The 27651-nt window shown below is 45.8% G+C and overlaps 5 non-coding genes across 5 annotated transcripts; 4 read left to right on the forward strand and 1 right to left on the reverse strand.

Annotated features, from left to right (window-relative positions):
- The first annotated feature begins 13624 nt into the window (after window positions 1-13624).
- On the forward strand, window positions 13625-13696 carry TRNAC-GCA (transfer RNA cysteine (anticodon GCA)). The gene has a single exon. It is a non-coding gene; the product is annotated as a tRNA-Cys (tRNA).
- Window positions 13697-16577: 2881 nt separating this feature from the next.
- Window positions 16578-16649, forward strand: TRNAC-GCA (transfer RNA cysteine (anticodon GCA)). The gene has a single exon. It is a non-coding gene; the product is annotated as a tRNA-Cys (tRNA).
- Window positions 16650-22817: 6168 nt separating this feature from the next.
- Window positions 22818-22889, reverse strand: TRNAC-GCA (transfer RNA cysteine (anticodon GCA)). Its single transcript has one exon. It is a non-coding gene; the product is annotated as a tRNA-Cys (tRNA).
- Window positions 22890-24822: 1933 nt separating this feature from the next.
- On the forward strand, window positions 24823-24894 carry TRNAC-GCA (transfer RNA cysteine (anticodon GCA)). The gene has a single exon. It is a non-coding gene; the product is annotated as a tRNA-Cys (tRNA).
- Window positions 24895-27326: 2432 nt separating this feature from the next.
- On the forward strand, window positions 27327-27398 carry TRNAC-GCA (transfer RNA cysteine (anticodon GCA)). The gene has a single exon. It is a non-coding gene; the product is annotated as a tRNA-Cys (tRNA).
- The last annotated feature ends 253 nt before the right edge of the window (window positions 27399-27651 follow it).

Raw genomic sequence — 27651 nt, forward strand, 5'->3', positions numbered from 1 at the left:
AAAAGTTTTGCGCTTCAATCTTCATTCTAATTTTTAATATAGGCAGTGATATAAAGCAGACTCCTCAAACTCCTTCGTCATAAATAAATGCTGGTTACAAATGTAAGGAAGGCTAAAAGATAATAGGAGAACAGAACAACAGAACAAACAACGCTTCTTCCACAACTATTTTTTTGCTACTGACCAGTACCACAACACTCATTCAATTCTTCCGCTCGAAACAAACTAACTCACTGCCGCCAACCCTCAAAAAACGCGGCACAGTTTGAATTAAAACACCCGGTCCCTTAAATGTTACATTTCATTATAATTATTTATTATTTTCTTCTTAAAATGTGAATAATAGGGCAAGCAAGGTCATAAAATATTTAACTTATTTTATGCGATCGTGGAGATTTGGCTTGCGCATGATCGTTTAGGGTTTTGTGAGGACATCTTTTAAGGCGCGTTGAGACGATGCCTTTTTACGTGCAACGCCACTTGCGGCACCGCAGGCTGTATTGCAAGCCGCAAGGTGCAAGAGTCGCAAGATCCATGTCTCTTTCTTTTTCTTATTCACATGAACAGAAACGAGGTGCATGCAGAATTCGAAAATGGTTTCTAAACAGCTTAAATGCGCTAGTGCTGCTGTTGCTGCCCTGATAATTAATGCTAACAAGCGCAAACGTAATCGAAAGCGACGGGTGTCAGACTTCCTGCGCCGTCAGAGTACGACAATAAATATTCTTCACGACGTCAGTATTGATTGATAACTATTTGTTTCGTAATTTTACTCCGATGTCTTCACATGACTTCGAGATACTCTTGCAGTTGATTGGGCCATTCATAAATAAGGAGAAACACTAATATGAGAGAAGTCATTTCATGCTGCACGCGGTTAGCTGTGACTTTACGTTTTGTACTTACTGATGACTCCTATCACACAGTATTTATAAGTTGCCATTGCCTATTTATACAGTTCAAATTTAAAAATAAATCATGAAATAAAATGTTTGGAAGATTTACAACGCTTCTTCAGTCGTCACCATAACCACGGTCTGATGAATCAGATGATCTGTCGTTTAAATTTATTGTCGTCGTCGTCGTTATCTGCATACCCACCAGGGTCGGCTTTTCCCACGGACTCAGCGAGAGATCCCAGCTCTATCGCATCTAGGGTCGTGTCCTGGAGCTTCCCCAAGAAGGGTGAAGTGGGTATTAGTATCTTTTGCCCCTTATAGAAGTCCAGGAATGGATAGAATCTTCCCAGCGCTTCTTCAGGAAGCGGGAGTGGTTCTTATACCATACCTGGTCAGAATTTTTAGAGCCTGTCTCACCATGGGGTACGTGTACTCCTTGTGGCGTCAGGTGAAGGTAGTGTATATGCCTACACCCTGAAGGTCATCATATACTTGACCTAAGGATTATAGACCCATCAGTCTAACGTCTTTTCTTCTTAAGACTTTGGAGATGGATAGACATACAGGGAGAAAGTAATAAGAGATTGTCCCCGGCATTCTCATCAACATGCATACTAACCAGGGAAGTCGACTGAAACGGCAGTACACCAGCTGGTTTTCAGGCTGGAGAACGCCTTGGATCAACAACAACTTTCTATGGTGGTATTCCTAGACATAGAAGGGGCTTTCAACTACACATCTTTGGGCTCCATAGAACTTAGTCTAGAGAAAATAGGCGTGAGTAGGATGCTCATAAGATGGATTATGGCCTCACTGCAGCGCCGTCAATTTCTGTTTAACCTCAATGCCGTAATGTTGAGAGCTAATATAGACAGGGGGTTGTCCACAGGGAGGAGTATTATCATCAATATTATGGTGCCTGGTAGTGGATGAACTACTTATCAGTAGAGCTGGGATTTTTATGTAGTATCAAGTGGCATAATACACTGACTGACAGGGCAAATGCAACACAAAGAAGGAGTGGTCAGAACTTTATGCCAATTGCAGGGTAGACTGACGTCACTGAGGTATGCTCATGATGTGAAATGCGCCGCTGTGCTGCCCACGTAGCGAACGATAAATGGGACACGGCGTTGGCGAATGGCCCACTTCGTACCGTGATTTCTCAGCCGACAGTCATTGTAGAACGTGTTGTCGTGTGCCACAGGACACGTGTATAGCTAAGAATGCCAGGCCGCCGTCAACGGAGGCATTTCCAGCAGACAGACGACTTTACGAGGGGTATGGTGATCGGGCTGAGAAGGGCAGGTTGGTCGCTTCGTCAAATCGCAGCCGATACCCATAGGGATGTGTCCACGGTGCAGCGCCTGTGGCGAAGATGGTTGGCGCAGGGACATGTGGCACGTGCGAGGGGTCCAGGCGCAGCCCGAGTGACGTCAGCGCGCGAGGATCGGCGCATCCGCCGCCAAGCGGTGGCAGCCCCGCACGCCACGTCAACCGCCATTCTTCAGCATGTGCAAGACACCCTGGCTGTTCCAATATCGACCAGAACAATTTCCCGTCGATTGGTTGAAGGAGGCCTGCACTCCCGGCGTCCGCTCAGAAGACTACCATTGACTCCACAGCATAGACGTGCACGCCTGGCATGGTGCCGGGCTAGAGCGACTTGGATGAGGGAATGGCGGAACGTCGTGTTCTCCGATGAGTCACGCTTCTGTTCTGTCAGTGATAGTCACCGCAGACGAGTGTGGCGTCGGCGTGGAGAAAGGTCAAATCCGGCAGTAACTGTGGAGCGCCCTACCGCTAGACAACGCGGCATCATGGTTTGGGGCGCTATTGCGTATGATTCCACGTCACCTCTAGTGCGTATTCAATAATAATGTTATTTGTTTTACGTCCCACTAACTACTCTTTTACGGTTTTCGGAGACGCCGAGGTGCCGGAATTTAGTCCCGCAGGAGTTCTTTTACGTGCCAGTAAATCTACCGACACGAGGCTGACGTATTTGAGCACCTTCAAACACCACCGGACTGAGCCAGGATCGAACCTGCCAAGTTGGGGTCAGAAGGCCAGCGCCTTAACCGTCTGAGCCACTCAGCCCGGCAGTGCGTATTCAAGGCACGTTAAATGCCCACCGCTACGTGCTGCATGTGCTGCGGCCGGTGGCACTCCCGTACCTTCAGGGGCTGCCCAGTGCTCTGTTTCAGCAGGATAATGCCCGCCCACACACTGCTCGCATCTCCCAACAGGCTCTACGAGGTGTACAGATGCTTTCGTGGCCAGCGTACTCTCCGGATCTCTCACCAATCGAACACGTGTGGGATCTCATTGGACGCCGTTTGCAAACTCTGCCCCAGCCTCGTACGGACGACCAACTGTGGCAAATGGTTGACAGAGAATGGAGAACCATCCCTCAGGACACCATCCGCACTCTTATTGACTCTGTACCTCGACGTGTTTCTGCGTGCATCGCCGCTCGCGGTGGTCCTACATCCTACTGAGTCGATGCCGCGCGCATTGTGTAACCTGCATATCGGTTTGAAATAAACATCAATTATTCGTCCGTGCCGTCTCTGTTTTTTCCCCAACTTTCATCCCTTTCGAACCACTCCTTCTTGGTGTTGCATTTGCTCTGTCAGTCAGTGTATATGCAATACTGGCCTGTGCTTTACATGTGTGGAACATGCATGGGGGTAGAAGTTGCATCATCATTTGCAACGACAGCCAGGCAGCGTTAAAAGCACTATGTGCAGTTAGAACAACATCCAAAATGATATGGGAGTGCAAAAGGATGTTAGATACGCTGTGTGAACTTAGCCCATTTACCCTGCTACGGGTTCCCGAACATACATAAATAAGTGGAAATGAAGAATCTGACTAACGAGCGAAACAAGGCTCAAAAGGTCCTTTCATAGGGCCAGAACCCTTCCTCGGAGTATCACTCCAAAGTGTGAAATCGTAATATCCCAGTGGGCAAACCAGTCTCACTTAGACATTTGGAAGAGGTTAACCACGGCAAGGCAGGCACGCGAACTTATCGAAGGGCCCAGCCAAAGATATAAAGAAGTCCTAATAAATTTGAATAGGACCAGAATACAAATGGTGGTTGGATTGTTGACAGGCCACAATGCCTTGGAGGGACACCTACACATCACGAAAATAAGTGAAGATCCGAAGTGTAGAGGATGCGGTAGGGAGGAACAGACCTCCGCCCAGGTGTTGTGTCAGTGCGAGGCTCTTGCTAGCACTATAGACATTGTTATATTGACTCACACTTTCTGAACCTGGAAGACATCAGGAATACCAACATCGGGACAGTGGTATCCTTTATAGGATCACTAGGGCTGGACTAGGCAAACCTGTTTAAGGGACACAAAGGGTCTTCATAGACCTACGTGTGGAGGCCTGCGAAGGCAGGGCTCCCCGTTCCTTATCTATCTATATCTCTCTCACCAACATCCCTGCAACCCAAACACCACACATAACACTATCCTCCACCACAATATCACGCAGTTACCAGCACATTGCGGATACCGCCCACCCTCATCGGAGAGTCTGCCTTATAAGGGCGGCACCCGGCTAGAAATAGCCACACACAATTAATTAATTAATTAGCATGTCGCAATCCACTTGGATTCGGAAATAAACTTCTCATGTGTGACAGAGTTCGTACCCGCGACACTACCAGGTAGTGGTAGAGGAAGAAGTTATTACGTTCTAGTGTAAGGATAACTTCAAGGTAAATTCAGGAAAATGCAACCTTCATATTTTACGCGATACACGTTAAGGAACACAAATTTCCGGTTATGAGATCTCGTGGTCTGCTCTTCTATTACCTTTTGGCTTTGCTTACATTTGTAACCAGCGTTTATTTATGATGAGAAGTCGCCTCTGTGGTGTAGTGGTTAGCGTGATTAGCTGCCACCCCGGAGGTCCGGGTTCGATTCCCGATTCTGCCACCAAATATGAAAAGTGGTACGATGGGTGGAATGGGGTCCACTCAGCCTCGGGAGGTCAACTGAGTAGAGTTGGGTTCGATTCCCAAGTCAGCAATCCTGGAAGTGTTTTCTGTGGTTTCCCACATCTCCTCCAGGCAAATACCGGGATGGCACCTAACTTAAGGCCACGGACGCTTTCTTCCCTCTTGTTTGCCTATCCCTCCCTAACTTCCCATTCCCACACAAGGTCCCTGTTCAGCATAGCAGGTGAGGCCGCCTGGGCGAGGTACTGGTCATTCTCCCCAGTTGTATCCCAGACCCAAAAGTCTGAAGCTCCAGGACACTGCCTTTGAGTCGGTAGAGGTGGGATCCCTGGCTGAGTCCGAGGGAAAAGCCAACCCTGGAGGGTAAACAGATTAAGATAAGAAGATAAGATTTATTTATGATGGAGGAGTTTGAGGAATCTGCTTTGTATCACTGCCTGTGTTATAAAATTTGTTCAAAACTTCCAGGAGGCACCCGGATTTGAACCGTGGCCATCTGGATCCGCAGTCGAACGCTCTACCACAGAGCTATACCCCCACACGACAAGAAGGATTTGTTCAGCACTGAATTGCAGAACTGGCTCCGACCTTCTGCGGTTGCTGCAGTCTATGAAATGGCGCAGCTGTAAAGTTGAGAACAGAAACGAGGAAAGCTAAGCTACTTACATCTGTCTATTCGAATTGCATCCAACACAAAATTAATCTTGTGCATCTTCTTCCTCTTATCTGTTTACCCTCCAGGGTCGATTTTTCCCCCTCGGACTCAGTGAGTGAACCCACCTCTAACGCCTCAAGGGCAGTGTTCTGGAGCATCAGACCTTCGGTTGGGGATACAAATGGGGAGGATGACCAGTACCTCGCCCAGGCGGCCTCACCTGCTATGCTGAACAGGGACCTTGTGTGGGAATGGGAAGTTTGGGAGGGATAGGCAAACAAGAGGGAAGGAAGCGTCCGTGGCCTTAAGTTAGGTGCCATCCCGGTATTTGCCTGGAGGAGATGTGGGAAACCACGGAAAACACTTCCAGGATTGCTGACTTGGGAATCGAACCCACCTCTACTCAGTTGACCTCCCGAGGCTGAGTGGACCCCATTCCACCCGTCGTACCACTTTTCATATTTGGTGGCAGAATCGGGAATTGAACCCGGACCTCCGGGGGTGGCAGTTAATCACACTAAGTACTACACCACAGAGGCGGACTGTAAAGTTTCACGGTACCTTAATAACATTCTATGCCAACCTTGACTTCCCACAATATTTACCACTTTCAAGTCTAATTTCATCCATTCGTGCTGCTTCATGAGAACGGAGTGTATTTAACGTTCTTTCTACTTCATCATGCGTAATTTCACCAACATCATTGTCCTCCTCTTCATAAGGTCGGATGCTGAATATTTCCTCCACCTGTCTAGTGATTCGCGGGGATATGCTACCAGTTCACCTGATTTACCCAACACGATATTAATTATCCATCCTTTTTTAGATTTTCTTCTTTTCTTTCTTAATCCATTTACCCTTCAGTGTTAGCTTTTTGCTCGGACTCAGCGAGGGATCCCACCTCTTCCGCCTCAAGGGCAGTGTCCTGGAGCGTGAGACATAGGATCGGGGATACAACTGGTGAGCATGACCAGTACCTCGCCCAGGCAGCGCCACGCGCTATGGTGAACAGCGGCCTTGTGGGGAGTTTGTCATAATTGGAAGGGATAGACAAGGAAGAGGGAAGAAATCGGCTGTCGCCTTATGTTAGGTGCCATTCCGGCATTTGCCTGGAGAAAAAGTGGGAAACCTCGGGAAACCACAGGCCCTCCTCCACAGTCTCCGGCTCTATGACTAAATGGTTAGCGTACTGGCCTTTGGACACAGGGGTCCCGGGTTCGGTACCCGACAGGGTCGGGAATTGTAACCATCATTGGTTAATTTTCGCTGGCACGGGGGCTGGGTGTATGTGTCGTCTTCATCATCATTTCGTCCTCATCACGACACGCAGGTCGCCTACGGGATCAAAGTCAGGTGACCTGCACCTGGCGAGCCGAAGTTGTCCTCGGACACTCCCAGGGCTAAAGGTCATGCGCCTATTCATTTCATTTCCTCCCCAGTTGTATCCCCCTACTCAAATTCTCACGCTCTAGGACACTGCTCTTGAGGCGGTAGAAGTGTTAGACCTCGCTGAATCCGAGGGTAAACAGCTAAGGAGGAATAAGATGAAGAATATTTTTTTAAATGTTGGATGCAATTCGAATAGACATGTGGAAGTAGCTTAGGCTTCCTCCTTTCTGTTCTCAACTTTGCAGCTGCGCCATGCATGGACTGCAGCGACCGCAGAAGTTCGGACCCAGTTCTGGAATTCAGTGCTGAACATATGTGTCGTTGTCATGTGGGGGTATAGCTCAGTGGCAGAGCATTCGATTGCAGGTCGACAGGTCCCCGGTTCAAGCCCGCGTGCCCCCTAAACGTTTCGAACTTCAATTTTATTCTAATTTTATAATATAATATAACCAAGAAATCAAAATTGTAGATAAATTTAAATATCTGGAAGAAATCATAACATATAACCTCAACGAAATGCCAGCATGTCATAACAGAATAAATAAACTGACCAGAGCACAATATGTCACCAAGAATACCTACAACAAAAGGGGCCTATCAATAGCAGCAAAATTAAAACATTACAAAACAGTCACTCAACCAGTAATAACATACGCAAGCGGACCAATCTTCAAAGCAACTAACACTGCACAAATAGACAAAGTACTAAAGATAGAGAGAAGAATCATTAGAACGTGCAACAACAAATCATACCAAAAAGATGGACACTGGACAGTACCTTCTAATGAAACAGTCTACAAGGAAATAGGACCAGTAATGAGCATAATCAGGAAGAAACGCATTTCATTTTTTGGACATCTAATCAGGACACCAGTGAACAGGATCATAAGGAGAATTGTAGAAAAATTATGGAATAGTAAGTGCAACATTAAGTCAATTACAGAAATCAAGGAAGATATGGATGAACTACAAATTACAGTGGAAAACCTAAGAAACAAAATCGACAAAATCAAGAAACTCACAGACAAGCAAAACCAGACTGCAAATCAGAATCAACAAACAGACAATAGGAAGAGTGATTTCCGATGAAGAAAGAAGGATAAGATCAGAGAGAATGAAGAAGTACTGTGCTGACAGGAAACTGAAAAATTCTTTGTACAAAGTTGGCTAGAGTGATCCAATGAAGGCCATAAAATGTAAATAAATAAATAAGCAGTGATCGTATCGTATCGTAATCTGTTTATACTCCAGGCTCGGTTTTTCCCTCGGACTCTGCGAGGGATCCCACCTGTCCTGGAGCTTCAGACTCTGGATCGGGGGATACAACTGGGAAGGATGACCAGTACCTCGTCCAGGCGGCCTCATCTGCTATGCTGAACAGGGGCCTTGGTGGGGATGAGAAGATTGGAAAGGACAGGCAAGGAAGAGGGAAGGAAGCGGCCGTGGCCTTAAGTTAGGTACCATCCCGGCATTTGCCTGGAGGAGAAGTGGGAAACCACGAAAAACCACTTCCAGGATGGCTGAAGTGCGAATCGAACCCACCTCTACTCAGTTGACCTCCCGAGGCTGAGTGGACCCCATTCCAGCCCTCTTACCAATTTTCAAATTTCGTGACAGAGCCGGGAATCGAACACGGTCCTTCGGGGGTGGCAGCTAATAACGCTAACTACTACACCACAGAGGCGGACTATAAGCAGTGATACAAAGCAGATTCCTCAAACTCCTTCATCATAAATAAATGCTGGTTACGAATGTAAGCAGGGCGAAAAGATAATAGGAACAGAACACGAGATCTCATTACCGGAAATTTGTGTTCCTTAACTTGTATCGCATAAATATGAAAGTTGCATTTTCATGAATTTACCCTGAAGTCATCCTTACACTGGAACGTAGTAACTTTTCCTCTACCACTTTTTCGTCTACATGGTAGTGTCGCGGTTTCGAACTCTTTCACACATGAGAAGTTTATTTCCGACTCCAAGTGGATTACGACATGCTAATTAATTTCGTGTGGCTATTTCTAGCCGGATGCAGCCCTTGTAAGACAGACTCTCCGATGAGGTTGGGCGGCATCCGCCATGTGTTAGTAACTGGGTGACATTGTGGTGGAGGATAGTGTTATGCGTGGTGTGTGAGTTGCAGGGATGTTTGTGACAGCACATACTCCCAGCCCGAAGCTATTGGAATTAACCAAACATACATACATACATACATACATACATACATACATACATTATCATTATAGACTGTTATGTCTTTCAGCGTTCAGTCTGCAAGCCTCTGAGAATTTACTAAACGTCTCCACAATCCTCGATTTGCAACTAGTGTTGTGGCCTCATTTAGTTCTATACCTCTTATCTTTAAATCGTTAGAAACCGAGTCTAACCATCGTCGTCTTGGTCTCCCTCTACTTCTCTTACCCTCCATAACAGAGTCCATTATTCTCCTAGGTAACCTATCCTCCTCCATTCGCCTCACATGACCCCACCACCGAAGCCGGTTTATGCGTACAGCTTCATCCATCGAGTTCATTCCTAAATTAGCCTTTATCTCCTCATTACGAGTACCATCCTGCCATTGTTCCCACCTGTTTGTACCAGCAATCATTCTTGCTACTTTCATGTCTGTTACTTCTAACTTATGAATAAGATATCCCGAGTCCACCCAGCTTTCGCTCCCGTAAAGCAGAGTTGGTCTGAAAACAGACCGATGTAAAGATAGTTTCGTCTGGGAGCTGACTTCCTTCTTACAGAATACTGCTGATCGCAACTGCGAGCTCACTGCATTAGCTTTACTACACCTTGATTCAATCTCACTTACTATATTACCATCCTGGGAGAACACACAACCTAAATACTTGAAATTATCGACCTGTTCTAGCTTTGTATCACCAATCTGACATTCAATTTTGTTGAATTTCTTACCTACTGACATCAATTTAGTCTTCGAGAGGCTAATTTTCATACCATACTCATTGCACCTATTTTCAAGTTCCAAGATATTAGACTGCAGGCTTTCGGCACAATCTGCCATTAAGACCAAGTCGTCAGCATAGGCCAAACTGCTTACTACATTTCCACCTAACTGAATCCCTCCCTGCCATTTTATACCTTTCAGCAGATGATCCATGTAAACTACGAACAGCAAAGGTGAGAGATTACAGCCTTGTCTAACTCCTGTAAGTACCCTGAACCAAGAACTCATTCTACCATCAATTCTCACTGAAGCCCAATTGTCAACATAAATGCCTTTGATTGATTTTAATAATCTACCTTTAATTCCATAGTCCCCCAGAATGGCGAACATCTTTTCCCTCGGTACCCTGTCATATGCTTTCTCTAGATCTACGAAACATAAACACAACTGCCTATTCCTCTCGTAGCATTTTTCAGTTACCTGGCGCATACTGAAAATCTGATCCTGACAGCCTCTCTGTGGTCTGAAACCACACTGGTTTTCATCCAACTTCCTCTCAACGACTGATCGCACCCTCCCTTCCAAGATGCCAGTGAATACTTTGCCTGGTATACTAATCAATGAGATACCTCGATAGTTGTTGCAATCCTTCCTGTTCCCTTGCTTATAAATAGGTGCAATTACTGCTTTTGTCCAATCTGAAGGTACCTTACCAACACTCCACGCTAATTTTACTACTCTATGAAGCCATTTCATCCCTGCCTTCCCACTATACTTCACCATTTCAGGTCTAATTTCATCTATTCCTGCTGCCTTATGACAATAGAGTTTATTTACTATCCTTTCCACTTCCTCAAGCATAATTTCACCAACATCATTTTCCTCCTCCCCTTGAGCTTCGCTGTTCACAACACCACCAGGATGATTTCCTTTTACATTGAGAAGATGTTCAAAATATTCCCTCCACCTCTCCAGTGATTACCTGGGATCTATTATGAGTTCACCTGAATTACTCAAAACAATGAAGGTTAAAATCCCCGACCGGGTCGGGAATCGAACCCGAGACCCTCTGAACCGAAGGCCAGTACGCTGACAATTCAACCAACGAGTCGAGTAATATTCGTGTCCTCACCCTGAGGTGGAGCAGCTCTTTTCAGGCACACTCCAAATGGAGGGGAGCTGCATGTACCATTTCAACCACATACCAGCCCTCCTGCCAATCATAAATTTCTGGCAATACCGGGAATCGAACGCGGGACCCCAACGACGGCAGCTAATAACACTACCCGTTACGTTTCGGAGGCGGACACAACATGCTGAATCTACACTAGAATACATACACGCTTATAGTCCTCGGCACGTAAGGCTGTTAGTGGCGGCCAATGGACTTTCAGTAGGGGTGGGGCACAGTCATCTTTTCCACAACTCTTGTTTGCTACTAACCAGTACCACCACACTTATTCAATCCTTCCGCGCGAAACAAAGTGATTCACTGCTGTCAACCCTCATAAAACGCGGGATACTACCCAGAGGCGCAGTTTGAATAAAAACACCCGGTCTCTTAAATGTTACATTTCTACATAATTATTTATTATTTTCTTCTTAAAATGTGAATAATAGGGCAAGCAAGGTCATAAAATATTTAATTTATTTTATGCGACCGTGGAGATTTGGCTTGCGCATGATCGTTTAGGGTTTTGTGAGGACATCTTTTAAGGCGCCTTTAGACGATGCCTTTTTACGTGCAACGCCACTTGCGGCACCGCAGGCTGTATTGCAAGCCGCAAGGTGCAAGAGCCGCAAGATCCATGTCTTCCTTCTATGTATTCACATGAACAGAAAGGAGGCGCATGCAGAATTCGAAAATGGTTTCTAAACATCTTAATGCGCTAGTGCTGCTGTTGCTGCCCTGATAAAATTATGCTAATAAGCGCAAACGTAATCGAAAGCGATGGGTGTCAGCCGTCGGAGTACGACAATAAATAATCTTCACGACGTCAGTATTGATTGATAACTATTTGTTTCGTAATTTTACTCCGATGTCTCCACATGACTTCGAGATACTCTTGCAGTTGATTGGGCCATTCATAAGTAAGGAAAAACACTAATATGAGAGAAGTCATTTCATGGTGCACGCGGTTAGCTGTAACTTTAAGTTTTGTAATTACTGATGACTGTTATCACACAGTATTTGTAAGTTGCCATTGCCTATTTACACAGTTCAAATTTATAAATAAATCATGAAATAAAATGTTTGGAAGATTTACAACGCTCCTTCTTCAGTCGTCAGCATAACCAACGTCTGATGAATCAGATGATCTGTCGTTTAAATTTATTGTAACATGATCAATAGTAGATACCTCTTCTGTGAGCGCATCTTTCTACCCATAATGTTTCTAATTTTATTGGTGTCTCCAATGCATAATTTTCATAGCTCCGGATTAACGGACCTCAAGATCTCTAGGCTTCTTGTCAATGATCCCGCATCAACTCCATTGACTTTCCTTTCTCTGCCTGGTTAGACATATTCACTTTAGCTATTTTATGTTTTACATAGGCTATGCTCATATAGACTCTATGGCGTTTAGCTCACAATGACAGACAGCCAGATGAGTTCAACGTCAGGACGAACATGCTTGATGATCTGCTCGAGTGTCCGGAAGTGCGACTTGCCGTGAACAATGAGCTACGCTTTATACAATGTTTCCTTCACTCTTTGTCAGACTCGTGGCTGAACGGTGAGCGTGTTGGTTTTCGGATACAATGGTCCCTGGTTTGATTACCGGACAGTTCATTGTAATTCATCTTCTCTCGTGGCTAGGTGATATGGCTCAATCGAAGTGTACCCTCTCTTCAAGGTATCAATAGTAATGGCGGGTGCGTTTAACTTTTAAAACGCATTGGATTTAAAGTTCTGGCTGATGGAGGAAATACCACAATTCGTCATCTGACATGTCATTCCCTTATTCCACTTTTTTCACTCCATAACAAAGCACATTCATCGAAAAGTAGCTCTACATGACTCAAAGCTGATACAGAACAGTGACAGAGTTCAGTTGGCGCGGCAAATAGACCACCTGGGCAACACCGCTCAGCCGACACGTTGCGTTCTTCTCTGAAAAACACTAAATTAATTATACATTTTCTCTTTCTTTATCTGTTTACCCTCCAGGTTCGGTTTTTCCCTCGGACTCAGCGAGGGATCCCACCTCTACCGCCTCAAGGGCAGTGTTCTGGAGCGTGAGATTTTGGGTCGGGGGATACAACTGGGAAAGAGGACCAGTATATTGCCCAGACGGTCTCACCTGCTATGCTGAACAGGGAACTTGTGGGGGGATAGACAAGGAAAAGGGAAGGAAGCAGCCGTGGCCTTTAATTCGGTACCATCCCGACATTTGCCTGGAGGAGAAGTGGGAAACCACGGGAAACCACTTCGAGGATGACTAAGGTGGAAACTGGACCCTCCTCTATTCAGTTGCCCTCCCGAGGCTGAATGAAGCACGTTCCAGTGGCAGAGCCGGGAATTGAATCCGGACCTCCGAGGGTGGCAGGTAGTAACACTAACAACTAGAAAACAGAGCCGGAATGAAGTAGAAATTTGAGACCATTTCACTTTACTTGTTTATTATGTTGGATGCAATTCGAATAGAGCTGTGAAAAAAGACTTAGGCTTTCTGTTCTCTGTTCCGCGTTTAGCAGCTGCGCCACATGTAGGCAGCAACATCCGTACAAGGTCGGAGCCATTCGGCAATTCAAATATAAACAAAACTGTATATTCCAGCTGGGGGTATAGCTCAGTGGTAGAGCATTCGACTGCAGATCGAGAGGTCCCCGGTTCAAACCCGGGTGCCCCCTAAAATTTATGCACTTCAATTATTATTATTCTAATTTCATTTTTTACAAGTTGCTTTACGTCGCACAGACACAGATAGGCCTTAAGGCGACGATTTGAGAGGAAAAGTCTAGAAGTGGGACGAAGCGGCCGTGGCCTTAATTAAGGAACATCCCAAGTATTTGCCTAGTGTGAAAATGGAAAACACCGAGCTCGATAGCTGCAGTCGCGTAAGTGCGGCCAGTATCCAGTATTCGGGAGATAGTAGGTTCGAACCCCACTGTTGGCAGCCCTGAAAATGGTTTTCCGTGGTTTCCCATTTTCACAACAGGCAAATGCTGGGGCTGTATCTTAATTAAGGCCACGACTGCTTCCTTCCCACTCCCAGCCCTTTCCTGTCCCATCGTCGCCGTAAGACCTATCTGTGTCGGTGCGACGTAAAACAACTAGCAAAAAAAGTGGAAAACCACGGAAAACCATCTTCAGGGCTGTCGACAGTGGTATTCGAAACCACTATCTCTCGAATGCAAGTTCAGAGCTTCGGGCCCATAACCACACGGTGAACTTCCCGGTCTAATTTCATAGTATGTTTAGTGTTAGAGATCTGATTCCTCAAAGTGGTTCATTCTAAAGCAAAATTGGTGACAAATGAACAGGATAGTCTTCATTTTCGTCTGTTATTCCTTTCAGCGTTCAGTCTGCAACCATCTGTGGTTATACTAAACTCTCCGCAAACCTACCCTGTGGCCTCTCTAGTTCTATACCTCCTATGTTTAAATCATCTAACCATCGTCGTCTTCGTCTCCTTTTACTTCTTCTACACCTCATGACCGAGTCTACTGTCCTCCTAGGTAACCTACCCTTCTCCATTCGCCTCACAGACCCCACCACTGAAGCCAGTTCATGCGTACAGCCTCATCAATCGAGTTCATTCCTAACTTAGTCTTTATCACGATATTTCAAGTACTCTTCTACCATTGCTCCTACTTGTCTGTAATGGCGACCATTCTCGCTCCTTTCATGTAGGTTACTTCTAAATTATTAATATAATATCCTACGTCCAACCAATTTTCATTCCCGTAAAACTAAGTGGTCTGAAAGCAGACCGGTGTAAGGATAGTTTCGTCCGGGAACTGACTTCCATCTTAAAGCTGTTAATTGCAACAGCGAGCTCACTGCATTAGCTTTGCTGCACTAGATTGTCTAACTATACTACCATCTTGCCAGAATACTCACCCTAAATACTTAAAATGATCTACCTGCTTCAGAATTGCATTCCCAACCTGACAATCAGTTCTCTTGGATTTCATCACTACTGATATAATCTTAGTCTTACAGAGCCTGGTTTTCAAATCATACTCAGCCCCCCCCCCCCCCCCGGATCTACAGCCCTTGAAGGGCCTTAGCCTACCAAGCGACCGCTGCTCAGCCCGAAGGCCTGCAGATTACGAGGTGTTGTGTGGTCAGCACAACGAATCCTCTCGGCCGTTATTCTTGGTTTTCTGGACCGGGGCCGCTATCTCACGGTCAGGTAGCTCCTCAATTGTAATCACGTAGGCTGAGTGGACCTCGATGCAGCCCTCAGGTCCAGGTGAAAATTCCTGACCTGACCGGTAATCGAACCAAGGGCCTCCGGGTAAGAGGCAGGCACGCTACCCCTACACCACGCGGCCGGCTCATATCATACTCACCGCACCTAATTTCCCGCTCCAAGATGTTACACTGCAGTCTTTCGGCATAATGTGCCATTAAGACCAAGTCGTCGGTGTAGTTCAAACTGCTTACTACACTTCGACCTATCTGAATCACTCCCTGCCACTTTATACCTTTCAGTACCGGGCGAGTTGGCCGTGCGCGTAGAGGCGCGCGGCTGTGAGCTTGCATCCGGGAGATAGTAGGTTCGAATCCCACTATCGGCATCCCTGAAGATGGTTTTCCGTGGTTTCCCATTTTCACACGAGGCAAATTCTGGGGCTGTACCTTAATTAAGGCCACGGCCGCTTCCTTCCAACTCCCAGGCCTTTCCTATCCCATCGTCGCCATAAGACCTATCTGTGTCGGTGCGACGTAAAGCCCCTAGCAAAAAAAAAAAATATATACCTTTCAGTAGATGAACCATACAAACTATGAACTACAAAGGTGAATGATTAGAGCATTGTATAATCCCTGTAAGTACCTTGAGTCCGCCTCTGTGGTGTAGTGGTTAGTGTGATTAGCTGCCACCCCCGGCGGCCGGGGATCGATTCCCGACCCTACCACGAAATTTGAAAAGTGGTACAAGGGCTGGAACAGGGTCTACTCAGCCTCAGGAGGTCAACTGAGCCACGTCAACCGTCCTCGAAGTGGTTTTCCGTAGTTTCCCACTTCTCCTCCAGGCAAATGCCGGGATGGTACCTAACTTAAGGCCACGGCCGATTCCTTCCCTCTTCCTTGTCTATCCCTTCCAATCTTCCCATCCACCACCAAGGCCCCTGTTCATCATAGAAAGTGAGGCCACCTGGGCGAGGTACTGGTCCTTCTCCCCAGTTGTATCCCCCGACCAAGAGTCTGAAGCTCCAGGACACTGCCCTTGAGGCGGTAGAGGTGGGATCCCTCGCTGAGTCCCAGGAAAAAACCGAACCTGGAGGGTAAACAGATGATGGTGATGACAACCATGTTACTTCGCATAAGTTCTTAAATGAAACACATAATCCACTGTAATTTCCCGTGCGAAAACGGGTCCACATGCTACTAGGATATAATATCACAAGTTATCTGCGATGCTATGCAAAACAGATTTTGTGACTCACGAGCTTCCTTCTCTCTCCTCTTTGCTTGGCTGCCGCGCCATGCGTAGGCTGCAGCATTCATACAAGGTCGGAGCAAGTTCGAAGTCAATGATAAACAAAATGGATATATCTAGGTGGGGGTATAGCTCAGTGGTGGAGCATTCGACTGCAGATCGAGAGGTCCCCGGTTCAAACCCGGGTGCCCCCTGATACTTTTGCTCTTTAGTTTTATATCATTTTTTTTTTTTTTGATATTTGCTTCACGTCGCGCCGACACAGATAGGTCTTATGGCGACAATGGGACAGGAAAGGGCTAGGAGTGGGAAGGAAACGGCCGTGGCCTTAATTAATGTACAGCCCCAGCATTTGCCTGGTGTGAAAATGGGAAACCACGGAAAACCATTTTCAGGGCTGCCGACAGTGTTATATCATTTAGTGCATATCGTAGAACTATTAGTTTCTTTATTTTTGAAGAGCTGATGTTACTGTATCTGATTTATTATTTGTTTATTTAATCCTTTTTACCCTCAAGGGTTGGCTTTTCCCTCGGACTGAGCGAGGGATCCCACTTCTACTGTCTCAAAGGAAGTGTCCTGGAGCGTGAGACTTTGCATCGGGGGGATAAAGTTGGGGAGAGGACCATTACTTCACCCAGGTGGCCTCACCTGCTACGCTGAACATGGGCCTTGTGCAGGATGCGAAGATTGGAAGTGACAGGCAAGGGAGAGGGAAGGAATTGGCCGTGGCCATAAGTTAGATACCATCCCTGCATTTGCCTGTAGAAGAAGTGCGAAACCAATGAAAAACCACTTCGAAGATGGCTAAGGTGGGAATCGAAGCTCCCTCTAATCAGTTGATCTCCCAAGGCTGTACAGAGTTCTCCTCCACATTCAACAGACACCATGCATGAATTGAGTAAATGAATGGCTGCATGAATGAATGAATGAATGAATGAATGAATGAATGAATGATTGAATGGATATAATTCATGCCTGCATAGTAAGCAAAAGAAACTCTTCACTCCCTGAATGACCACTATTTCGGTTCAAATCGACGCAAGAAAATCAATCAATCAATACTGACCTGCATTTAGGGCAGTCGCCCAGGTGGCAGATTCCCTATCTGTTGTTTCCCAGCCTTTTCTTAAATCTTTTCAAAGAAATTGGAAATTTATTGAACATCTCCCTTGGTAAGTTATTCCAATCCCTAACACCTCTCCCTATAAAATAATATTTGCCCCAATTTGTCCACTTGAATTCCAACTTTATCTTCATATTGTGATCTTTCCTACTTTTAAAGACGCCACTCAAACTTATTCGTCTACTAAAGTCATTCCACGCCATCCCTCCACTGACAGCTCGGAACATACCACTTAGTCGAGCAGCTCGTCTTCTTTCTCCCAGTTCTTCCCAGCCCAAACTTTGCAACATTTTTGTAACGCTACTCTTTTGTCGGAAATCACCCAGAACAAATCAAGCTGCATTTATTTGGATTTTTTCCAGTTTTTGAATCAGGTAATCCTGGTGAGGGTCCCATACACTGGAACCATACTGTAGTCGGGGTCTTACCAGAGACTTATATGCCCTCTCCTTTACATCCTTACTACAACCCCTAAACACCCTCATTACCACGTGCAGAGATCCGTACCCTTTATTTACAATCCCATTTATTTGATTACCCCAATGAAGATCTTTCCTTATATTAACACCTAGAGAATTACAATGATCCCCAAAAGGAACTTTCACCCCATCAACGCAGTAATTAAAACTGAGAGGAGTTTTCCTATTGTGAAACACACAACCTGACTTTTAACCCCGTTTATCAACATACCGTTGCCTGCTGTCCATCTCACAACATTATCGAGGTCATGTTGCAGTTGCTCGCAATCTTGTAACTTATTTATTACTCTATACAGAATAACATCATCTGCAAAAAGCCTTACCTCTGATTCCACTTCTTCACTCATATCATTTATATATTAAGAAAACATAAAGGTCCAATAATACTGCCCTGAGGATTCCCCCTCTTAATTATTACAGGGTCAGATAAACCTTCGCCTACTCTAATTCTCTGGGATCTGTTTTCTAGAAATATAGCAACCCATTCAGTCACTCTTTTGTTTAGTCCAATTGCACTCATTTTTGCCAGTAGTCTCCCATGATCTACCCTATCAAATGCTTTAGACAGGTCAATCGCGATACAGTCCATTTGACCTCCTGAATCCAAGATATTTGCTATATCTTGCTGGAATCCTACAACTGGAGCTTCAGTGGAATAACCGTTCCTAAAACCGAACTGCCTTCTATCGAACCAGTTATTAATTTCACAAACATGTCTAATATAATCAGAAAGAATGCCTTCCCAAAGCTTACATACAATGCACGTCAAACTTACGGGCCTGTAATTTTCAGCTTTATGTCTATCAACCTTTCCTTTATACACAGGGCTTACTATAGCAACTCTCCATTCATCTGGTATAGCTCCTCTGACCAAACAATAATCAAATAAGTACTTCAGATATGGTACTATATCCCAACCCATTGTCTTTAGTATATCCCCAGAAATCTTATCAATTCCAGCCGCTTTTCTAGTTTTCAACTTTTGTATCTTATTGTAAATGTCATAGTTATCATATGTAAATTTTAATACTTCTTTAGCATTAGTCATCTCCTCTACCTGGACATTATCCTTGTAACCAACAATCGTTGCATACTGCTGACTGAATACTTCTGCCTTTTGAAGATCCTCACATACACACTCCCCTTGTTCATTAATGATTCCTCGAATGTCCTTCTTGGAACCTGTTTCTGCCTTAAAATACCTATACATACCCTTCCATTTATCACTAACATTTGTATGACTGCCAATTATGCTTGCCATCATGTTAGCCTTAGCTGCCTTCTTTGCTAGATTCAATTTCCTAGTATGTACCTTCAATTTCTCCTTACTTCCACAGCCATTTCTAACTCTATTTCTTTCCAATCTGCACCTCCTTCTTAGTCACATTATTTCTCTATTATAATAAGGTGGGTCTTTACCATTTCTTAGCACCTTTAAAGGTACAAACCTGTTTTCACATTCCTCAACAATTGCTTTAAATCCACCCCAGAGACTGTTTACATTTTTATTTACCGTTTTCCACCGATCATAGTCACTTTTTAAAAACTGCCTCATGCCTGCTTTATCAGCCATATAGTACTGCTAATAGTCCTACTTTTAAGACCTTCCTTTCTAGCACATTTATTTTTAACTACGACAAAAGCAGCTTCATGATCACTAATGCCATCTATTACTTCGGTTTCTCTATAGAGCTCATCTGGTTTGACCAGCATCACGTCCAGGATATTTTTCCCTCTAGTTGGTTCCATCACTTTCTGAATCAGCTGTCCTTCCCATATTAGCTTATTTGCCATTTGTTGGTCATGCTTCCTGTCGTTCGCATTTTCCTCCCAACTGACATTTGGTAAATTCAGACCCCCCGCTACAATCACATTCCTTTCCATGTCGTTTCCCACATAGCTGATTATCTTATCAAATAATTCTGAATCCGTGTCAGCGCTACCCTTTCCCGGTCTGTACACTCCCAAGACATCAAGTTGCCTATTATCTTTAGAATTTCGTGGATTTTCATCCTTAACTTTTTCGTAGCTTAAACATTCTTGTTTCACCAGAATGAATACTCTCGCTCCCACAATTCCTATCCTATCTCTACGATACACTCTCCAGTTCCGTAAGAAAATTTCTGCATCTATTATATCATTTCTCAGCCATGATTCAACTCCTATTACAATATCTGGTAAATATATATTAAATTACTTAATTCTATTCCTTTCTTTACAATACTTCTACAGTTCAACACTGACATTTTTATGTCATCCCTACTTGACTTCCAGATTTCTGTACCCTTATCACCGCTCCCTAGACAACCCTGTTTCCCTGAATGTACAGAACCTCCCTATTACCCTTCCAAACAAATACCCTAACTTATACGTACCACTACGGTTTAAGTGAAGGCCATCTGAGAGCAGGCCAGTTTGTGAGATGTATAAAACATTTTATAGGAAGGACACCATGTTATTGCTGATGAACATTTATTTTATCTCAGGATAAATGATCGCTTTGTCAGTCTTCGGAGAAGTACTCGAATGAAAGTGTACAAACTGGGCGAGTTGGCTGTGAAGTTACGGGCCCGCAGCTGTGAGCTTACATCCGGGAGATAGCGGTTTTGAACCCCACTGCCGGCAGCTCCGGAGATGGATTTCCGTGATTTTCCATTTTCACACCAGGCAAATGCTGGACCTGTACCTTAATTAAGGCCACGGCCGATTCCTTCCCACTCCTAAGCCTTTCCTTATACCATCGTCGCAATAAAACCTATCTGTGTCGGTGCGACGTAAAGCAGATTGTAATAAACATAAGTACACAAGGCCAGTCACTTGTCAAGATTATCTGGAATTCTTCAGGTCATACAAATTCTGCGTCGGAAGTGTGGACTACTCTATGCCCGGTTCCACGGCCGGATACCCCTTCCCGAAGTCAACTCTATATGGAGGGTTGTGTTCGTTATGTGCATGTTTCTGTAGAGTTTGGTAGTTCATGGTTTGTGTAAGTATGATGGGGAATTAGCTAGACGAGAGTAATATCGAAGACCTAGCCTGGAATCGAAATAGGGACCCTCTGAACGGAAGGCCTGGGCGGTTATGCATTGCGGTAGGCTTGGCAGACTGATATGTAATAGCAAGTTCTGGCTCAGTGATGATAACAACGGGAAACTATCTCACTCCTAACTTTCCAAGTTATCTGTTCAACGATGCCTAGGCCATCTATGACAGCTGATGTTGGAGCTGGAGGGGATCCAACCAGCTTTACGGCTCACTACCCAACATGTATGCATACCCGACTTCCCTTCAGAAACTCTAATTTTCACGTCATTCGTGGCCCTTCCCTTTCTTTTAGAGAAACTTCCGTACTTCGAATGATGGATTTTTTTTTTTTTTGGATAGTTGCTTTACTTCGCACCGACACAGATAGGTCTTATGGCGACGATGGGACAGGAAAGGCCTAGGAATGGGAAGGAAGCGGCCGTGGCCTTAATTAAGGTACAGCCCCAGTATTTGCCTGGTGTGAAAATGGGAAACTACGGAAAATCATCTTCCGGGCTGCCGACAGTGGGGTTCGAACCCACTATCTCCCGGATGCGAGCTCACAGCTGCACGCTCCTAACCGCACGGCCAACTCGCCCGGTAATGATGGAATTATCTTCCTCTTTCTCTTCTGTATAGTGTTAAGAGAGGATGGTAATCTAGCTGTGCCCTTAGGGAATCTCAGTTCAACTCACGAAGATGAGTGACCCCTGTTCCAGCCTCGAACTATTGTCTTCCAGCTAACAGGCACTGGACTGGCTTGTTTTACTTTTGTACGTCGACGGCATTGGTATCGTTATAGACATGATAATAAGCACTTGGGATTTTCCCGTGTCAAGAAAACAACGTGAAAATCGGTACCTTTTGCAGAAAACATTGAGCCGCGTCTTCAGAAGAAAATCTCGACTGATCACGAGTAAGAGTAAGAACAGTTTAAATTTAAGATGCTTTACCATTGCTCTGTAGTAAGTGGTACTCTCGTTCGTCACTAGATGGATCACTGTGCGCTAGCCCTCCAACTGGGAGTTGAAGACACCACCTAAGTTCCAATTAAAGAGTAAACTTTCTATAATATACATATATGACGTACATTTATTTTAAATATTTTGAGAAATCGTCGTCCGCCTCTGTGGTGTAGTGGTTAATGTGATTAGCTGCCACCCTCGGAGGCCCGGGTTCGATTCCCGGCTCTGCCACGAAATTCGAAAAGTGGTACGAGGGCTGGAACGGGGTCCACTCAACCTCGGGAGGTCATCTGAGTACAGGAGTGTTCGACTCCCTCCTCAACCATCCTGGAAGTGGTTTTCCGTGGTTTCCCACGGCAAATAGCCGGGATGGTACCTAACTTAAGACCACGGTCGCTTCCTTTCCGCTTCCTTGTCTATCCCTCCTAAACTTCCCATCCCCCCCGCCAACGCCCCTGTTCAGCATAACAGGTGAGGCCGCCTGGGCGAGGTGCTGGTCATCCTCCCCAGTTGAATCCCCTGACCCAGAGTCTGAAGCTCCAGGACATTGCCCTTGAGGTGGTAGAGGTGGGATCCCCCGCTGAGTCCGAGGGAAAAGCAAACCCTGGAGGGTAAACCTATGAAGAAGAATAAGAAGAAGAAGAATCGTTTTCCTAACACTGTTAATAAAATGAAATGAAAATACTAATTAAAGTACAGGCCGATGACCTTCGATGTTAGGCCCCTTAAAACACCAAGCAAAACCAGCAATTGAAGTACAAAAATCTCAGGGAGCACCCGGGTTTGAACCGGGGACCTCTCGATCTGCAGTCGAATGCTCTACCACTGAGCTATACTCCCCTACGATTCCCAACCTCTTTTGACGGTAAACAGAGTAAAAATTCAGGATGTTTCACTTAAAGGAAATGTCCTCTCAGGTTTAATTACTGCGTTGACGGGAGGAAAGTTCATAATGGGGATCACTGAAAGTACCTAGGTGTTAACATAAAGAAAGAAGTTCATTGCGGTATCATATGAACGGGGTTGTAGATAAAGGGTACATATCTAAGTACACCGTTAAGAGCGTATTTAGTGGTGGTTGCTGTAACGAAGTAAAGGAGAGGACACATGCGTCTCTGGTAAAACCCCAACTACAGTATCGTTCCAGTCTATGGGACCCTAACCAGGATTACTTGATTCGAGAAATGGGAAAAATCCAAAGGAAAGCAGCTCGATTTGTTCTGGGTGATTTCCGAAAAGTCCGCCTCTGTGTTGTACGAGGTTTGTCCGGAAAATACGTATAAAAGTTGAATAATAACTTTATTTGACAATTATTCAGGTATTACAATATGGTCTCCTTCAAAGTACTCTCCCTGAGACAAGATGCACTTCTGCCAACGCCGTTTCCACTGTTGATAACATTGTTGAAAGTCTTCAGTTGTGATGCTGTTCAGTTGCCGTGTCGTTTCTCCCTTGATGGCTTCCATATCACCCAAGTGCCGCCCCCGAAGCACCATTTTGCATTTCGGGAACAGGAAGAAGTCACAAGGGGCTAAATCGGGTGAATAAGGCGGGTGGTCTGTCACGGTGATTGAGCTTCGGGCCAAAAACTCACGCACAACGAGCGACGTGTGAGCGGGCGTATTGTCGTGATGAAGGATCCACCTGCCCCCTTGTGCCAAATCCGGTCGAACTCGGGCCACACGAGCTCTGAGACTTGATGTTGATGCGCTGTTCCTCAATCAGAGAGAGCTCCATACCGACGGCAGGTGAAAACGGGTAACTTTCAACAAGCAGCCGCACACTGCTACTGACACGCAGAGCTCTCCGACTCGAACTGAGCGTTGAGAAGATTGGCGACAACAGCAGTGCCACCTGGCGGCGCCTCCACGATACGTGATACGTCACCCCGACGGTTTTATACGTATTTTCCGGACAAACCTCGTAGCGTGGTTAGCGTGATTAGTTGCCACCCCCGGAGGCCCGGGTTCGATTCCCGGTTCTGTTACGAACTTTGAAAAGTGGTACGAGAGCTGGAACGGGTCCACTCAGCCTCGGGAGGTCAGCTAAGTAGGTTCGATTCCCACCTCAGCCATCCTGGAAGTGGTTTTCCGCGGTTTCCCACTTCTCCTCCAGGCAAATGCCGGGATGATACCTAACTTAAGGCCACGGCCGCTTCCTTCCCTCTTCCTTATCTATCCCTTCCAATCATCCCATCCCCCACCAAGGCCCCTGTTCGTCATAGCAGGTGAGGCCGCCTGGGCGAGGTACTGGTCATCCTCCCCAGTTTTATCCCCCGACCCAGAGTCTGAAGCTCCAGGACACTGCCCTTGAGGCGGTAGAGGTGGGATCCCTCGCTGAGTACGAGGGAAAAACCAACCCTGGAGGCTAAACAGATTAAGAAAGAAAGAAAGAAAGAAAGAAAGACATAATTAGGCTTTCGAGATATCGTGTTGGGGTCGAGTGTAGAAAATAAGTCATGGGAGGAGGATGATCAAGGCCGAGGTGTTATAGTCATGTAGTAAAAAGTGGAGAGCAACTGCTGAGTCAGGTTAGTAAGAATGGCCTGGCAAAAAGGTGACTGAAATGATTCAAGGTACAATATCCGTTAAGTGCCCCCAAGAAAACCAAGGTAGACCTTCGTGATGTTATTCCTTGAGAAAGAAAGAAAGGTGAATTACTCTGGGCTTTAAAAAGAGGTATCTCCCTAATATACCCTAGGATAAGTACGAACGAAACGATCCATAATCACCCCGTGTAGTTAGGATTTCAACTACATTACGTAGCACGACCTGGGGGTATAGCTCAGTGGAAGAGCATTCGACTGCAGATCGAGAGGTCCCCGGTTCAAACCCGGGTGCCTCCTGTTATTTCGGTCCTTAGTTTATTTTCTTAATCTTCTCCTGCTTCTGGTACTGGATGTTGGCAACCGTCGTAGCGGTGTATTACTTATTGACCACTGTGGTTACCATCAGTGTCCAGGTTCTCAGACTGTTACACAGCTGATCTTCCTTCTACCAACATTTCCCTTTCCTAGTAGGTTTCCTTACAGAATGAATTGTAGTAAGTGGTATCTACTTCTGGTGGAACGACGTGGGGGTATAGCTCGGTGGAAGAACATTCGACTGCAGATCGAGAGGTCCACGATTCAAACCCGGGTGCCCCCTGTTATTTTAGTCCTTAGTTTATTTTCTTAATCTTCTTCTGCTTCTGGTACTGGATGTTGGCAACCGTCGTAGGGGTGTATTCCATACTGAACACTGTGGCTGCCTTCAGTGTCCAGGTTCTCAGACTGTTTAACAGCTGACCTTCCTTCTACCAACATTTTCTTTCCTATTATCTTTCCTTGCAGAATGAGTTACCGGGCGAGTTGGGCATGCGGTTAGGAGCGTACAGATGTGAGCTCGCATCCGGGAGATAGTGGGTTCGAACTCCACTATCGGCAGTCTTGAATATGGTTTTCCGTGGTTTCCCATTTTCACACCAGGCAAATGCTGGGGCTGTACCTTAATTAAAGCCACGGCCCTTGCTTGTCCCATCGTCGCCGTAATACCTATCTGTGTCGGTGCGACGTAAAGCAACTAGCAGAATGAATTGCAGTAAGAGTTATCTATTTCTGATCCTCACAACGCATCTGAGGTATAGGGGCTTCCTCGTCTTTTCTTTCTTTCTTTTTCTTCTTCTTCTCAATCTGTTTACTCTCCAGGGTTGGTTTTTCCCTCGGACTTAGCGAGGGATCCCACCTCTACCGCCTCAAGGGCAGTGTCCTGGAGCGTGAGACATTGGGACGGGGGATACAACCGGGAGGATGATCAGCACCTCGCCCAGGCGGCCTCACCTGCAATGCTGAACAGGAACCTTGGTGGGGGATGGGAGGATTGGAAGTGATAGACAAGGAGGAGGGAAGGAAGAGGCCGTGGCCTTAAGTTAGGTACCATCCCGGCATTCGCCTGGAGGAGAAGTGTGAAACAACGGAAAATCATTTCCAGCATGGCGGAGGTGGGAATCGAACCCACCTCTACACAGTTGACCTCCCGAGGCTGAGTGGACCCCGTTTCAGCCCTCGTACCACTTTTCAAATTTCGTGGCAGAGTCGGGAATCGAACCCGGGGCTCCGGGGGGTGGCAGCAAATTACACTAACCACTACGCCATAGAGGCGGACTTCTTTATTTCTTAATCCGTTTATCCTCAAGGGTTGGTTTTTCCTTCGGAGTCAGCGAGGGTTCTTACCTCTACCGCCTCAAGGGCAATGTCGTGGAGCGTCAGTCTTTGGGTAGGGGGATACAACTGGCGATGAGGGCAGGTACCTCGCCCAGGCAGCCTCACCTGCTATGCTGAACAGGGTACTTGTGGAGGATGGGAAATCGGAAAAGAGAGACAAGGAAGAGGGAAGGAAGCGGCCGTGGCCTTAAGTTAGTACCATCCAGGAATTTGCCTAGAGAAGAAATGGGAGACGAAAGAAAAAAAAAAACAACCATCGAAGATGGCTGAGGTTGGAATCGAAACGCCCTCTACTCAGTTGACTTCTCGAGGCTGAGTAGACCCCGTTCCAGTCCTGTGCCAATTTAAAATTCGTTTAGAGCCTGGAATGTAACCCGGGCCTCCGGGGCTGACAGCTAATCACGCTAACCACGCGGAGATTAAAATCCTCGTCCCCGCCGGGAATTGAACCGGGGAACACCTGAACCGATGGCCTTAATGCTGACCGTTCAGCAAAGAAGTTCGACTTCCTGGTTCTTACACTGGCGAATTCTTCTTTTTCTTAATTATGAGTATATTATGTCGTTAGTCACATCATTTTATTTGTAAATTATGTACACATTAGTATGTTATTCCATTCTGAATTTGTACAAAAGGTCCACTCAGCGTATATTGGGCAGGTTGATCCCTAGATGGTAAATCTTCTTCCTACTACTTTCCCTATTTACTGGGGTCGGAACTAGATGTGGAAATAGCCAAGTCTTATGGCAGGGTCCTCTTCCTCACTTGAACCATTTGTAAATGATAATACACTATTGCGTCTCTCTGTAGTCGTTGGTAGTGTGATGTTTGTGTGAGTACAGTAGATGAAGAAGTGCGTGTTGCATGATTTGTCTAAGGGAGAGAAAGGTGGCGAATGAGTTTTGGGGGGTATAAAGTCACAAGTTATCTGCGATGCTGTATAAAAGTTTCTGACTCACAGGCTTCCTCTTGTCTCCTCTGTGCTTGATAGCCGAGCCATGCGTAGGCTGCAGCATCCGTAGAAGGTCGGATCCAGTCTCCAAGTCAATAATAAACAAAACGTTACTCGACATGTGGGGGGTATAGCTCAGTGGTAGAGCATTCAACTGCAGATCGAGAGGTCCCCGGTTCAAACCCGGGTGCCCCCTAAATTTTTTGCTCTTTAAATTCATATCATTTAAAGCATATCGTAGAAATATTAGTCTATTTTCTTCTTCTCTTCTTAATCTGCTTACCCTCCAGGGTTTTTCCCTCAGACTCAGCTAGGGATCCCACCTCTACCGCCTCAAGGGCAGTGTCCTGGAGCGTGAAACATTGGGTCGGTGATACAACTGGGGAGGATGACCAGTACATCTCCCAGGCGGACTCCTGTTATGCTGAACGGAGGCCTTGTGGGGGAGG

This window comes from Anabrus simplex, chromosome 1, assembly GCF_040414725.1.
Source record: "Anabrus simplex isolate iqAnaSimp1 chromosome 1, ASM4041472v1, whole genome shotgun sequence".
Classification (NCBI taxonomy): Eukaryota; Metazoa; Arthropoda; class Insecta; order Orthoptera; family Tettigoniidae; genus Anabrus; species Anabrus simplex.